This window comes from Stegostoma tigrinum, chromosome 2 (assembly GCF_030684315.1).
Source record: "Stegostoma tigrinum isolate sSteTig4 chromosome 2, sSteTig4.hap1, whole genome shotgun sequence".
In the NCBI taxonomy this organism is placed as follows: domain Eukaryota; kingdom Metazoa; phylum Chordata; class Chondrichthyes; order Orectolobiformes; family Stegostomatidae; genus Stegostoma; species Stegostoma tigrinum.
The window spans coordinates 158,666,771-158,682,040 of record NC_081355.1 but is presented as its reverse complement, the minus strand read 5'-3'; the positions used below and the strand labels follow the sequence as shown (position 1 = coordinate 158,682,040).

Here is a 15,270-nt window from a genome sequence, read left to right as displayed (position 1 = left end):
TGATTGTTTCGACAACATAGGACCAATCCTATTATAAGAAATATTCATGTCTCATCCAGGAGAATTAAAAAGAAGGGGACAATTATACAAACCCCAGAGCTAGCTACTACTCACCAAGATAATAAAATGTGAGGCTGGATGAACACAGCAGGCCAAGCAGCATCTCAGGAGCACAAAAGCTGACGTTTCGGGCCTAGACCCTTCATCAGAGAGCTCTCTGATGAAGGGTCTCGGCCCGAAACGTCAGCTTTTGTGCTCCTGAGATGCTGCTTGGCCTGCTGTGTTCATCCAGCCTCACATTTTATTATCTTGGAATCTCCAGCATCTGCAGTCCCCATTATCTCTGATACTACTCACCAAAACTGGTTGGACAAATAACCTAGCTGCAATTTTGAGAGACTAAATTCTATTTTTTTAAAATATATGTGGGTCTTATATTTATTGGAACAGCATACTATTAGAATCTTAATTTATTCAGGAATAGTTAGTAGTTAGGAGTGATTTATTTGGCTTGTTAATAGTTTAATTAATTTGTTCACTGCTAAAGTTGGATAAATAAATTATTACTTATTGATTTTAAAGTGAGTGTTGGGATTTATTTTAGTTAAGCACTAGAAGTTGCTGAAAGGAAGGCTATTACCACTTTTAACACCCTTTTTACAGATTACAGAGCCAGGTGCTCCCCTTTGGGTGTTTCAGTTTTAGTTCTCAGGGAGGGAGGAGGGTGCCAGTCTCTACTTTATAACACAGAATAAGCCCAGCTCATGGTTAGATACAGAATAAATCCTTCTCGATTCTTTTGAACCAAAAGTAAAACTCCCTTGATACTATCCCCATTAAGTACTCCCAGAACAAAGACAGCACACGGTAGGTACGGAATAAATCACCCTCTACGTCGAACAATTGAAACATTCCTAAGCAGCACTGACAAATATACTTCGTTAGGAGTTGTGGAAATATGGAATCAGAGAGCACGGGGCGGGAGGGCATTTGCTCATAGTGCTTTATATGTCGTCTCTAATTAATACTGCTCCTTAGCTCTTTGCCTTATTCCTTCAAATTTCTCCCCTTCCAGGAGCAAATTACTGAAGATGCAGGAACCTTTACTGAAAATAAGAAACAAACTGGAAATCACTGCAGGCCAGGCAGCATCCTATGGAGAGACAGCAAGCCAATGGTTTGACTCCTAGATGGCTCTGCATCAGACATGCAATGTTAGCTTGCTGTCTCTCTCCACGGACGCTGCCTGACCCGCTATGGTTTTCAGCATTTTTCTGCTTCCAGTATCTCTCCAAAAGCTTTTGGAAAATTATTTTTGTACATTTCCAGGCCTTAAAAATTGCAATGAAGAGAATAGGTTAGAGTTGTTTTCCTCAGTCTAGAGTAGGCCAAGGGTGACTTAAAGTGAAAATGGATAGGGAAAGTAAGTTTCCCTTAAGAAGAGATCATAACTAAGAAGGGTGAAGCTGGATGAACACAGTGACCCCACCACCCAAGACATTTTTCCATCCCCACCCTTGCCTGCTTTCTGGAGAGACCACTCTCTCTGTGACTCCCTTGCTCGCTCCACACTGCCCTCCAACCCCACCACACCCAGCACCTTCCCCTGCAACCGCAGGAAATGCTACACTTGCCCCCACACGTCCACCCTCACCCCCATCCCAGGCCCCAAGATGACCTTCCATATTAAGCAGAGGTTCACCTGCACATCTGCCAATGTGGTATACTGTATCCATTGTACCCGGTGTGGCTTCCTCTACATTGGGGAAACCAAGCGGAGGCTTGGGGACCACTTTGCAGAACACCTCCGCTCAGTTTGCAATAAACAACTGCTTCTCCCAGTCGCGAAACATTTCCACTCCCCCTCCCATTCTTTAGATGACATGTCCATCATGGGCCTCCTGCAGTGCCACAATGATGCCACCCGAAGGTTGCAGGAACAGCAACTGATATTCCGCCTGGGAACCCTGCAGCCCAATGGTATCAATGTGGACTTCACCAGTTTCAAAATCTCCCCTTCCCCCACTGCATCCCAAAACCAGCCCAGTTCGTCCCCTCCCCCCACTGCACCACACAACCAGCCCAGCTCTTCCCCTCCCCCACTACATCCCAAAACCAGCCCAGCCTGTCTCTGTCTCCTTAACCTGTTCTTCCTCTCACCCATCCCTTCCTCCCACCCCAAGCCGCACCTCCATTCCCTACCTACTAACCTCAACCCACCTCCTTGACCTATCTGTCTTCCATGGACTGACCTATCCCCTCCCCACCTCTACTCTACTCTCCACCTGTCTTCTTTTCTCTCCATCTTTGGTCCCCCTCCCCCTCTCTCCCTATTTATTGCAGAACCCTCACCCCATCCCCCTCTCTGATGAAGGGTCTGGGCCCGAAACGTCAGCTTTTGTGCTCCTGAGATGCTGCTTGGCCTGCTGTGTTCATCCAGCCTCACATTTTATTATCTTGGATTCTCCAGCATCTGCAGTTCCCATTATCACTGATAACTAAGAAGGGTGTGGGTTTATAGTGACTGGTAGAAGGATTGGAGGGGACAGGAGGAGAACTGTTTTTCCAGAGGGTGGTGGCTGTCTGGAATTTGCTGCTCAGTTTGGTGGCTGAGGCAGAAAATTTCGACTCACTTAAAAGGAGCCAGGATCTGTACCCAAAGCACTGTAACCTGCAAGTGTACAAACATGATGGGCTGAATATCCTGCTTGTGGGCTGTATATAATGTTCCTGCATTTTCTGTGGGTGTGTTTCACCCGGCGCATTCCAGATCACCGTAACTTGCTGTGAAAATAAAGAAAAACACACTCTCCTCACCTCCCTTTGATTATTTTACTAGTTATCTCAAAAGCCTATGTTTGTTGGCTGTGACATTCATGCCCCTACAGAGAAAAGTATTGCTAAAACAAAAGGAAAGTACTGAGATGAGAAGGTGGAGGGAGGGAGAGAGGGATGTGAAAAATCTGATAATTCAGTGAAAAGTGCACATGTTTGCTGATTGGTGCAGAAGGCTTTAGGACCCAGAAGGCCAGAAACAGGGAGTATTTAAACTCTGCTTAAGTAGCCGAAAGTTTCTGTTGTTAGAACACACCAGCAGGTAAGCAGCTCTATCAAAGTCACTATTGTCTGACTTCCTCTTACCCAGTCTATCGTTTCTGCTGCAGAAAATAAATTTTGAAAGGGTTGTGATATGGTTTGAGATTGCATGCTTTCATTCTGAGATGTACAAACGTCTGAGGGGCATTGGCAGGGTAGATAGGAAGAGATTTCTTTTCCCCCTTTAGTCGAGGTGTCAGTAACTCAGGGGCATTCGTTTAGGGTAAGAAGCAGGAATTTTAGACAGGATTTGATGTAAAACTACTTTCGCCCAGAGAGAACAAGAAAATGAAGAAGGGTCCAGACCCGAAACGTCAGCTTTCCTGAAGCTGTCTGACCTGCTGTGTACCTCCCGCTCCGCACCTTGTTATCTCAGACTCCAGTATCGTACTATCTCTTTCACCCAGAGGGTTGTGGATATCTGAAACTCACTACCTGAAAGGAAGACACAGGCAAGAATCCTGAAGACATTTAAGAATTATTGAGATGATTACTTGTGTTATAAAGCTGAGGCCCGTCACCCCATCCCTGGGTAACTAAAACTGAAACACCCAGAGAGGCTCCTCTCACCGTGTACCCTGTTAAAAGAAGTGTGGAAGTAGTATAACCTGCCTCTCACCCCCCCAATCTGTTATACAAAGGGATTAAATGAAATTAACTTCTGATACTCACTCTTTAATCAACCAGTAACAATTTCTTTATCTAACAGTGAACAAATTAACTGCATTATTAACAAACAAACAATTACCGTCTAACTACCAACTGTTCCCAAATTAAACAGGATTCTAATGGCATGCTGTTCCAATATTTACAAGTCCCAATTATATAAAACAAAATATTGAAAAAAATTAGAACTTAGTCTCTCGAAATTACAGCACAGTTTTTCCAAATGTTCTGTGCCTTCACTGTTGGTTACTTGCCAGTACTGTTCTCCCTGTGAGTTCTTCTACCTGGAGCATTAACTAGGAGTTCCGTGGTACCTCTATTAATTCGATGATGCTCTCTGTAAGACCTGAGATAAGTGATCTCTTATCAGATGGCTATTGGGTCTCTCCTGATTTTCCAAATGCCCCCATCTTTTATACACTTGATGACATATCAATTTCTTACAATCAGATTGGACCTGTGTTGTCGAAGCAATCAGATTTTAATTTAATAAAATGTGAGGCTGGATGAACACAGCAGGCCAAGCAGCATCCCAGGAGCACAGGGATGCTGCTTGGCCTGCTGTGTTCATCCAGCCTCACATTTTATTATCTTGGAGTCTCCAGCATCTGCAGTTCCCATTATCTCTGATAGATTTTAATTTAATTGGTTTTTGGTATCTAAGGGCCTGGTTTAAATCAATTGGCAAAATTCAAATTTGCTGTCTTGATAACAAAACAAAACTGTGGTTTGACCTGAAAACCATCCAGCCTTTGATATAAATATTTCAATTTAGGTGTTCTATGCACCTGCAAACCCCCAAGTTATCCACAGATTTTCTTTTTGTAAACTCCAAGCCTAGGAAAAGCACATTATCTTTTAAAGAGACCACACACTGGTTTCCCCCCCTCGCCTATCATTTTATAAACAACAATATTTTACAAACTCCAAATTCTAATGTCCTGCCTTCCAATCCACAAGTATTTTACCCAAATTTGCATGCCATTGCAAATAAGGCTACCGGCCAAGTCCTGCAAAATGGGATGAGAGTAGCGAAGCGCTTGTTGATCAGTATGGATAGGATGGGCTGAAGGGCCTCTTTTCTGCACAGTAAATTTCTATGAACTTGGCACGAGAGAAATGCAGGTTATCTGAATTCTCACTCTATTGTTTTACTCATCTCCCCCCTTTTCAGTTTTGCCTTTCTCTACCTCTCCATGACCCACCTGCTACATATTTCAGGATCTGCCATTGTCAGAGTTTCAGTGACAAGTCTGCTCACCCTGGGAGTGAGCAGAGTTCACAAGTGAATTGGTGTGACCAGGAATGCACCGTGTGAGGGGAGGCAAGCAGATTCAGTAGAAGCTCAAAAGGGGATTGGATAACTATTTGTAACATAAATAGGAGCAGGAGGACAAGTAGATCATTTGGCCTTCAAACCTCTGCCATTCAGTATGATGATCATCCAGCTCAGTCCCTTGTTTCCACCTTCTCCCCATAACCTTTGATCCCTTTTGCCCTAAGAACTATATCTAACTGAGATAATGGGAACTGCAGATGCTGGAGAATCCGAGATAACAAAGTGTGGAGCTGGATGAACACAGCAGGCCAAGCAGCATCTCAGGAGCACAAAAGCTGACATTTCGGCCCTAGACCCTTCATCAGAAAAGGGGGAGGGGAAGTCTATATCCAACTCCTCCTTAAAAACATTCATTGTTTAGGTTCAGACATTTTCCGTAGCAAAGAATTCCACAGACTCCGGGTGAAGAAATCTCTTCTTCAGGGAAGGACAAACAAGTGACAGTGAAAAATCAGGGCAGTGGCTTTAATTGGTTTTATGGCGTTTTTTAAAACAAAAGTCATGGGATGTGGGAGTCAGTGGTTAGGCCGACATTAAGAACCCAACCCTAATTGCCTCAGAGCTGAGTGCCTTGTTTGCCCATTTGGGAGGGCAGTTAAGACTCGGTCACATGTAGGCAGACCATGTAAGTATGGCAGCTATCCCTACCCAAAGGTGATCAGTGACCTGGTAACCATCACTAACCCTAACGTCCACTCCTTGTTGATCGAATTTAAACTCCACCAGCTGCCGTGGTAAAGAGCTGGGAATTGTACAACTGTACATGAAAAAGTCACAGCTGTAGAGATTTTATAACGTGGAAAGAGGCTTTTCTGCCCATCAGACCTGTGCTGGTCAACATACCATCTATTCCAATCCCATTTTCAGCACTATGTTATAGCATTTCAAGTTATCATCTAAATACTACCTACATGTCTTGAGGAATCCTGCGTCTATCACCCTCTCAGGCAGAGAGTCCCAGATTCCCACAATATTTTCCTCAAATCCCCTCCAAATTTCTGCTCCTTTCCTTAAGAGTGGGCCCTGAGTTAGTCTTCATTACCAGGGGAGCTGGCTCTGCTTCTGTTTATCTCTGTAAGCACCTCCTGCTGCGATAACCCTCCCAATCTCTCTAAGATCTTACATCCTGCCCTATCTAGATAAACTTTTCCAGCTGCTACACCCCACCCTTTCACTGTCATCTCCTTCAGCCCCTACACCCCTCACTATCTCTGTAACCTCCTTCAGCCCCTACACCCCTCACTATCTCTGTAACCTCGTCCAGCCCCTACACCCCTCCCTATCTCTGTAACCCCCTCCAGCCCCTACACCCCTCACTATCTCTGTAACCCCCTCCAGCCCCTACACACCTCACTATCTCCATAACCCCCTCCAGCCCCTACACCCCTCACTATCTCTGTAACCCCCTCCAGCCCCTACACCCCTCCCTATCTCTGTAACCTCCCCCAGTCCCTGCACCCCTCACTATCTCCGTAACCTCCTCCAGCCCCCACACCACTCACTATCTCTGTAACCCCCTCCAGCCCCTACACCCCTCACTATCTCTGTAACCTCCCCCAGTCCCTGCACCCCTCACTATCTCCGTAACCCCCTCCAGTCCCTACACCCCTCACTATCTCTGTAACCTCCTCCAGCCCCTACACTCCTCACTATCTCTGTAACCCCCTCCAGCCCCTACACACCTCACTATCTCCATAACCCCCTCCAGCCCCTACACCCCTCACTATCTCCATAACCCCCTCCAGCCCCTACACCCCTCACTATCTCTGTAACCTCCTCCAGCCCCGACACCCCTCCCTATCTCCGTAACCCCCTCCAGCCCCTACACCCCTCACTATCTCCGTAACCTCCCCCAGTCCCTGCACCCCTCACTATCTCTGTATTCCCCTCCAGCCCCCACACCCCCCACTATATCTGTAACCTCCCCCAGTCCCTGCACCCCTCACTATCTCCGTAACCCCCTCCAGTCCCTACACCCCCGACTATCTCCATAACCCCTTCCAGCCCCTACACCCCTCCCTATCTCTGTAACCCCTTCCAGCCCCTATACCCCTCCCTATCTCCACAACCTCCTCCAGCCCCTACACCCCTCCCTATCTCCATAACCCCTTCCAGCCCCTACACCCCTCCCTATCTCTGTAACCCCTTCCAGCCCCTACACCCCTCCCTATCTCTGTAACCCCTTCCAGCCCCTACACCCCTCCCTATCTCTGTAACCCCTTCCAGCCCATACACCCCTCCCTATCTCCGTAACCTCCTCCAGCCTTGCATCACTCCAAAACACCTGGACTCCTCCTTCTGACCTCTTGAGCAGTCCCACTTTTTAATTGCTGTATTGTTGAAAGCCTCGCCTTCAGGCGTGGTCCAAAACTCTGGAATTCCTTCCCTCAACCTTGTAGCCTCTCTATTTCCTGATTTAAATCAGGTCATGATTCATTACTATAGCATTCAAAAACAAATCTGACAGCAACTTCCTTTGGCAATGTTCCAAAAGAGTTTGTTTTTTAAATCTTAATTTCTAACTAGTTTAATGTCATTTCTTTTTGTGTTGTTCATCTTGCACCTGCCTCTGCCCTGGAGTAGTAGGAACTGCTGATGCTGGAGAATCTGAGATAACAAGGCGTAGAGCTGGATGAACACAGCAGGCCAAGCAGCATCAGAGGAGCGGGAAAGCTGACGTTTCAGTCCTAGACCCTTCAGAATTTTTCTGAAGAAGGGTCTAGACCCGAAACGTCAGATTTCCTGCTCCTCTGATGCTGCTTGGCCTGCTGTGTTCATCCAGCTCTACACCTTGTTATCCCAGTCTCTGTCCTGCAGTTTTCCCACTGAAACAAACGTAACTTGTGTGTTGCAATAGAAGCAAGAAGTTTAGGATTTGTTGCACTGTTGCAAGTTTGAGAATTTGGCTCACTCAAAAATTTTCCTGACAGCCAGCATTCCTAGATTTTGGATTTCCAGACTGGAGCACTTCCTGCCCCGTGGTTCAATGTCACATATTGTTTGGTGATGCTTGTGTTCGATGATGCATCTTTCGATGTAGCTAGATAAGCTGCAGAGCTGGGCTGAGAGGTGGCAAATGGAGTTTAATGCAGACAAGTGTGAGATGATGCATTTTCGTAGGAGTAACCGGAAAGCAAAGTACAGGGCTAATGGTAAGATTCTTAGTAGTGTAGATGAGCAGAGAGATCGCGGTGTCCATGTACACAGATCCTTGAAAGTTGCCACCCAGGTTGACAGGGCTGTTAAGAAGGCATACAGTGTTTTAGCTTTTATTCATAGAGGGATCGAGTTCCGGAACCAAGAGGTTATGGTGAAGCTGTACAAAACTCTGGTGCGGCCACACTTGGAGTATTGTGTACAGTTCTGGTTACCGCATTATAAGAATGATGTGGAAGCTTTGGAAAGGGTGCAGAGGAGATTTACTAGGATGTTGCCTGGTATGGAGGGAAGGTCTTACGAGGAAAGGCTGAGGGACTTGAGGCTGTTTTCATTAGAGAGAAGAAGGTTGAGAGGTGACTTAATTGAAACATATAAAATAATCAGAGGGTTAGATAGGGTGGATAGGGAGAGCCTTTTTCCTAGGATGGTGACGGCGAGCACGAGGGGGCATAGCTTTAAATTGAGGGGTGAAAGATATAGGACAGATATCAGAGGTAGTTTCTTTACTCAGAGAGTAGTAAGGGAATGGAACGCTTTGCCTGCAACGGTAGTAGATTTGCCAACTTTAGGTACATTTAAGTAGTCATTGGATAAGCATATGGACGTACATGGAATAGTGTAGGTTAGAAGGGCTTGAGATCGGTATGACAGGTCGGCACAACATCAAAGGCCGAAGGGCCTGTACTGTGCTGTAATGTTCTATGTTCTATGTTCTATGTTCTATGTTCTATGTTTAACTTTGTTAAAAGATGGGATATAGAAGTTTGTTTCTGCTGTAAAACCCAGGTTCTACGTTTACAGGCCCTCTTGCCTGACAGGGTGGCTTATTTGAATGCTCGATGGTAGGCCCCTTTCAAAATGCTGTCTGTTCCATTGCCAGTATTAAAGTTGCTGTAGGCCCAGAGGGCTGTGCTCTCATTAGGGAGACAACCTGTGATAGTTTAACCTGAGGGCCAACATGCCTCAGGCAAGGGGCAAGGTTAAGAAGGAGAGTTGTTCATAGTCACCTTAGCCAGTTTGGGAATTTAACCTTAACTGTTGACATCAGTCTGCACTACAAACCATCCGTCCAGCCAACTGAGCCAACATATTAACAAGGTTATTAGGGTACATGGAACACTCTCATTTGAAAAGGCAAGATTAGTGTGAATTGAGGTGACCTTACAGAGATTTGTAAATTCATGACTGGCATGGATATGGTAAATAGCCAAGTCTTTTTCCTAGTGAGGGTGGGGGGGGGGTGCGGGAGTTCAAAAATAGAAGGCATAGGTTTAAGGTGAGAAGGGGAAGATTTAAAAAGGACCTGAGGGGCACTTTTCTCACGTTATGTACTTGTGGATTAGGCGGCAAGAATGCTAGAGGGGGAAAGCAGTGCAGAGTCCCTTTAAAAGATGCTGTGCTTTTTCTAGGCTTAGAGATACAAAAAATTTGTCAGTGGGCAGCAGCTTATAGGTTTGCAGGTGCACAGAGTATTTATATCATCTGTAACATTTGTATCAAAAAGCTATATAGTTAGCAGGCCAAGTAGCAGTTTTATTTTGTTAACAAGACAGCAAGTTTGGAATTCAGCCAATTAATTTGAACCAGACACCTAGATACCAAAATCCAAATAAATTTAAATGTGATGGTTTTGACAACATGGGACCAATCCTGTTGTAATAAGTATTGATATGTCATCAAGGGTATAAAAGAAGGGGCAGTGAGGCAAAGACAAGAGAGCTCACTGCCACTGCTAGAGATAATAGCTCTCAGGTCTTAGACATAGCACCACCTATTCACAACGATACCACAGCACTCTTAGCTAAGATTCCTGACACAATAATTCACAGAGAAAGCATTTCTTGCACAATAATTCACAGAGAAAGCATTCTTGACAAAAGATTCAATGGAGAAGGTATGGAACAGTCAGGAAGACGTAATTTCAAGAGATTAAATATTTTTTATTAAGTGCAACTTTTTGTATTTGTTAGAACAGCATACCATTAGAATCTTCTTTTATTTGGGAATAGTTAGTTGTTAGAAGGGGTTTAGTTGGTTGGTTAATAATTTAGTTAATTTTTTTACTGTTAAGAGTCAGATAAATAAATTATTATTCATTGATTGTAAAGTGAGCGTTGGGGTTATTTTGTTTAACCGCTAGAAGATGGAGAAAGGCAGGTCACACCACTTTTCACACTCCTTCTAACAGATTATAAAACGTGGCGCTTCCCTTTGGGTGATTCAGTGTTAGTTGTCGAAGTGGGGGTCAACTTCCGCTTTATAACAAAAGGCATCTGGATGGGTATATGCGTAGGAAGGGTTTAAAGGGATGTGGGCTAAACGCTGACAAATGGGACTAGTTCAGATTGGGATGTCTGATTGGCATGGAGGAGTTGGACCAAAGGATCTGTTTCCATGGTGTATGACTCTATGACTCCCTACACAATATCCCCATCTTTCACCTTTTTGGAAATACAAGGTTAGCTTAGTCCAGGAGCAGATGGAGATCAGGAATTGTCCTAGAAAAGAATTTGAGGTCCAGTTTTAATTTTATTTTCTCTGCTGAAGTCCATAATCTCTTGATTCTTTTCATGTACAAGCAAGGCTGGACTGAGCACAGGCGTGTGAAACTTAGCCGGGAAGTATGACAGACAGGGGTAGGAGGAATACAGAATGGCTAATAGTTATGAGCTCACAGCTGCGATTCTCACATGGAGCCTAAATCCATGACAGAAGAACTTAGGCAAATGAGCAGTGAGGGCCGTGAAGTGTGTTCAGATGGTAAAGAAGGCGTTAGGTGTAAAAAGATATAAAGCTACATAACCACTCAGGATGTGGTGAGGCAGCATGTTTTATTGAGGTAGTTGAAATAACTGATCTTTGCAGCTGAGGAGAAACTTTGACAAGAATACTTTGACTTTAAAAGGCAGCAATATCTGAAAAATGAAAGAATGTTCTACAGAGACAGCTGTAATGGACAGTTTCCATTAATTGACCAAGCTGCCGTACAGCATTCCATAGAATATAGAAACTGGGCCTTTTTTTAAAAAATAGTCCTCGACACTAAACCATGTAACGAAATCCATAGAGTCATAGCGTCACACAGCACAGAAACAGACCCTTCGGTCCTGCCAGTCCGTGCTGAACATAATCCCAAACGAAACGAGTACCACCTGCCTGCTCCTGGCCCCTCCAAACCTTTCCTTTTCATCTATCTATCCAAATGTCTTTTAGACATTCACCACTTCCTCAGCATGTTCATTCCACATGTGGATCACCCTCGGTGTAAAACAAAATTGCCTCTCATGTCTTTTAAATCTTTCTCCTCTCTCCATAAAAATGTACCCCCCCACCAGGCAAGAAAGCCCCCACCCTAAGGAAAAAAACAACTACTATTAGCTCGGTGGATACTCCTCATTATTTTGTAAACTTCATCAAACTTTTAAAAAAATTTGTTCATGGGTTATCGGTGTAACTGGCTGGACCTGGCATTTATTGCCCATCCCTAATTGCCTTTGAGAGGGTGATGGTGAGCTGCCTTCATGAGCCTCCGCAGTCCATGCGCTGAATGTTGACCCCACACTACTATTAGGGAGGGAATTTCAGGATTTCAAAACATGCGGCACTGAAGGAACAGTGATAGATTTCCAAGTCAGGATTATAAAAGGCTTGGAGGGGAATTTGCAGGTGGTAGTGTTCCAATGTATCTGCTGCCCTTGTCTTTCTAGATCGTAGTGGTACTCGGTTTGGAACATGCTGTTGAAGAAGTCGTGGTGAATTTCTGCAATGCTTTTCTGTGGATGCTAGACACTGCTGTTACTGAGTATCAGTTGCGGGAGTGAATATTTTGATGAAGTAGTGCCAACGTAGTCGTCTGCTTTATCCCTGGATGATGTCGAGCTTCTTGCATGTTGTTGGAGCTGCACCCATTCAGACAAGTGCGGAGTGATGATGAGTGTAGAATATTCAGCACCATTTGCAACTCCTGATTTGTATCTCAGATGGTAGATGGCCTTAGGGGAGTCAGGAGGTGTGTTATTCCTGCAGGATTCTAGCCTCTGATCTGCTCCTAATATAGCCACTGTATTTATATAGCTAGTCTTGTTCAGTTTCTGGTCAATGGTAACCCCTGGGATGTTGGTAATCGGGCATTCAGTGATTGTAATTCCATTGAATGTTAGGGAATGGTGGTTAGATTCTCTCTTGTTGAAAATGGTCATTACCTGGCATTTGTATGACGTGAATGCTGCTTACTACTTGTCAGCCCAAATGTGGACCTTGCTGAATTTAGGCAGAAAACAGTTTCAACTAGAATTAGATTCCCTACAGTGTGGAAACAGGCCCTTTGGCCCAACAAGTCCTCACTGAACCTCAGAGCATCCCACCCAGACCCATTCCCCTACAGCCCATCTAATCTACACCTCCCTGAACACTATGGGCAATTTAGCATGGCCAATCCACCTCCCCTGCACATCTTTGGACTGTGGGAGGAAACCGGAGCACCCGGAGTAAACCCACGCAGACACAGAGAGAATGTGCAAACTCCACACAGACAGTTGCCTGAGGCTGGAATCGAACCCGGGTCCCTGGTGCTGTGAGGCTGCAGTGCTAACCGCTGAGCCACCGTGCTGCCCCGTTTCAGTATCTGAGGAGTTGCAAATGGTACTGAATATTCTACACTCATCATCGATAAGTCTCCACTTTGGACCTGACGATGGAGGGAAGGTCATTGATGAATTATTTTGAGTCAACCATGGTATTGCTGTGAATTGCTGCAATAATTGAATGAGCTGCTTGAAATCCAGAGATGCAGCTAATGTTCTGGGGACTTGGGGTTGGCAGATGATGGAATTTGAATTTAATAATAATCTGGAAGCAAGAGTCTAACCATGACCATGAAGACATTGGTGAGCAGCAGAAAAGCCCATCTGGTTCACCAGTGTCCTTTAGGGAAGGAAATTGCAGTCCTTGCCTGGCCTGGCCTACAGGTGATTCCAGAATTAAGGATGGACAATAAATGCTGGCATCACTGGCGATGCTCTCATCTGTGGTTGAATAATAATTTTTAAAAATTGAGGAATGGTTTTGCAGTAATTGTCATGGTTTTTGATAACTTTGAAACACATGCATTTATCAATGGCAGCAGTTAAAAACAAGAAGAGCTTTTTAAGACAAAGATGAGGATAGTTTTGTTTTTCCAATCAAGTAAAGGGACAACAGTTTAAGAGGAGAAGGAGTGTTTTCTGACAGAGGGTTGAGATTTTGAAACTCCTTGCCACAGAGAGCTTTGGGGACGGCGTCCTTGTGTATATTTAAGGGTGAGATATATTTTGCTCAGTCAGTGAAGCAAAGTTTATGAGGGAAGTGATTGTGAGGAATGTTGGATCAGTTATGATCCTGTTGAACATAGGAACAGGAATAGTCCATCCAGTCCCACGAGCCTGCTCCACAGTTCAATAAGATCATGGCTGATCCATGGTCGAACTCCATATATCTGCGATAGTAAAATCTGTAGATGCTGGAGAATCTGAGATAACAAGGTGCAGAGCTGAATAAACACAGCAGGCCAAGCAGCATCAGAGGAGCAGGAAGGCTGACATTTTGGGCTTCGACCCTTCTTCAGAAATGAATTCAGAATTTCTGAAGAAGGGTCTAGGCCTGAACTGTCAGCCTCGCTGCTCCTCTGATGCTGCTTGGCCTGCTGTGTTCATCCAGCTCTATACCTTGTTATTCCATATATCTGCCTTTGGCCTGTAACCCTTATTACCTTTAACAAAAATTTGTCTCTCAGATTTAATGTGAACAATTGATCTGGCTCCAACTGCCACTTGTGGACGAGGGTTCCCAACCTCTACCACCTTTTGTATGTAGAAGTGCATCCTAATATCTCTCCTGAATAGTCTGGCCCTAATCCTCAGACTATGCCTTCCCCTAGTTCTAGAATCCCGAACGAGTGGAAATAGTTTACATTTATCCACCCTGTCTTTTCCTGTTAATATCTTGAAGATTTCAATCAGATAACACTTTAACTTTCAAAATGCTGGAGAAAACCAGCCTAATTTGTGTAATATCTTCCCTCTGAAAGAATCCCTGAAGTCTAAGTATGTGTCTCATAAACCAACTGTGCGCTCCCTCCTCTGCCAATACATCCTTCCGAAAGTGTGGAGCCCATATGACCATGATATTGTTGTGAAGTTGGCGAGAGAACTTCTTGATTGGGAGGCAGGAAGTTAGAATTTGGTGTTTGTAAAATGCCAGTGGCAGGGGGGAAGTGGAATGCATTGCTTGGTCCCTTTTAAAGATCAGGTGCTTTTTTTCTATGCTTAGAGATTTAAAATGGATGACTGTGAGCAGTAGTTGAAAGTTTGGAAGTATTCAGTAAGTTTCCAAGTACACCTGAATTGAAATATTTGTAACAATAGGTCACGTAGTTAGCAGGCCAAGCAGCAGTTTTTATCAAGACAACAAGCTTTTGAACTTAGCCAATCAGTTCAAACCAGGCACTTAGATCCCAAAAACCAATTAAATTTAAATCTGATGGTTTCTCAACGTAGGACCAATCATAAAACATTACAGCACAGTACAGGCCCTTTGGCCCTCGATGTTGTGCCGACCTGTCATACTGATCTCAAGCCCATTTAACCTACACTATTCCATGTACGACCACGTGCTTATCCAATGACAACTTAAATGTACCTAAAGTTGGCGAATCTACTACCGTTGCAGGCAAAGCATTCCATTCCCTTACTACTCTGAGTAAAGAAACTACCTCTGACATCTGTCCTATATCTTTCACCCCTCAATTTAAAGCGATGCCCCTTCATGCTCGCCATCACCTTCCTAGGAAAAAGGCTCTCCCTATCCACCCTATCTAACCCTCTGATTATTTGATATGTCTCAATCCTATTGTAAGAAATATTCTTATGTCATCAAGGGTCTAAAAAGCAGCAGGCAGCTGTACAAAGCCCCAGAGCTAACTGCTATCTGCCAAACCTTGTAAAACATGTAACCTAGCTGCAACTTCGAGAGAC

General features: G+C 44.5%; 1 protein-coding gene across 1 annotated transcript in view; it reads left to right on the top strand.

Annotated features, from left to right (window-relative positions):
* Positions 1-15,270, top strand: part of LOC125463021 (NFX1-type zinc finger-containing protein 1-like) — an 84,758-nt gene that overhangs the window by 17,320 nt on the left and 52,168 nt on the right. The gene's annotated exons all lie outside the window — the stretch shown is intronic.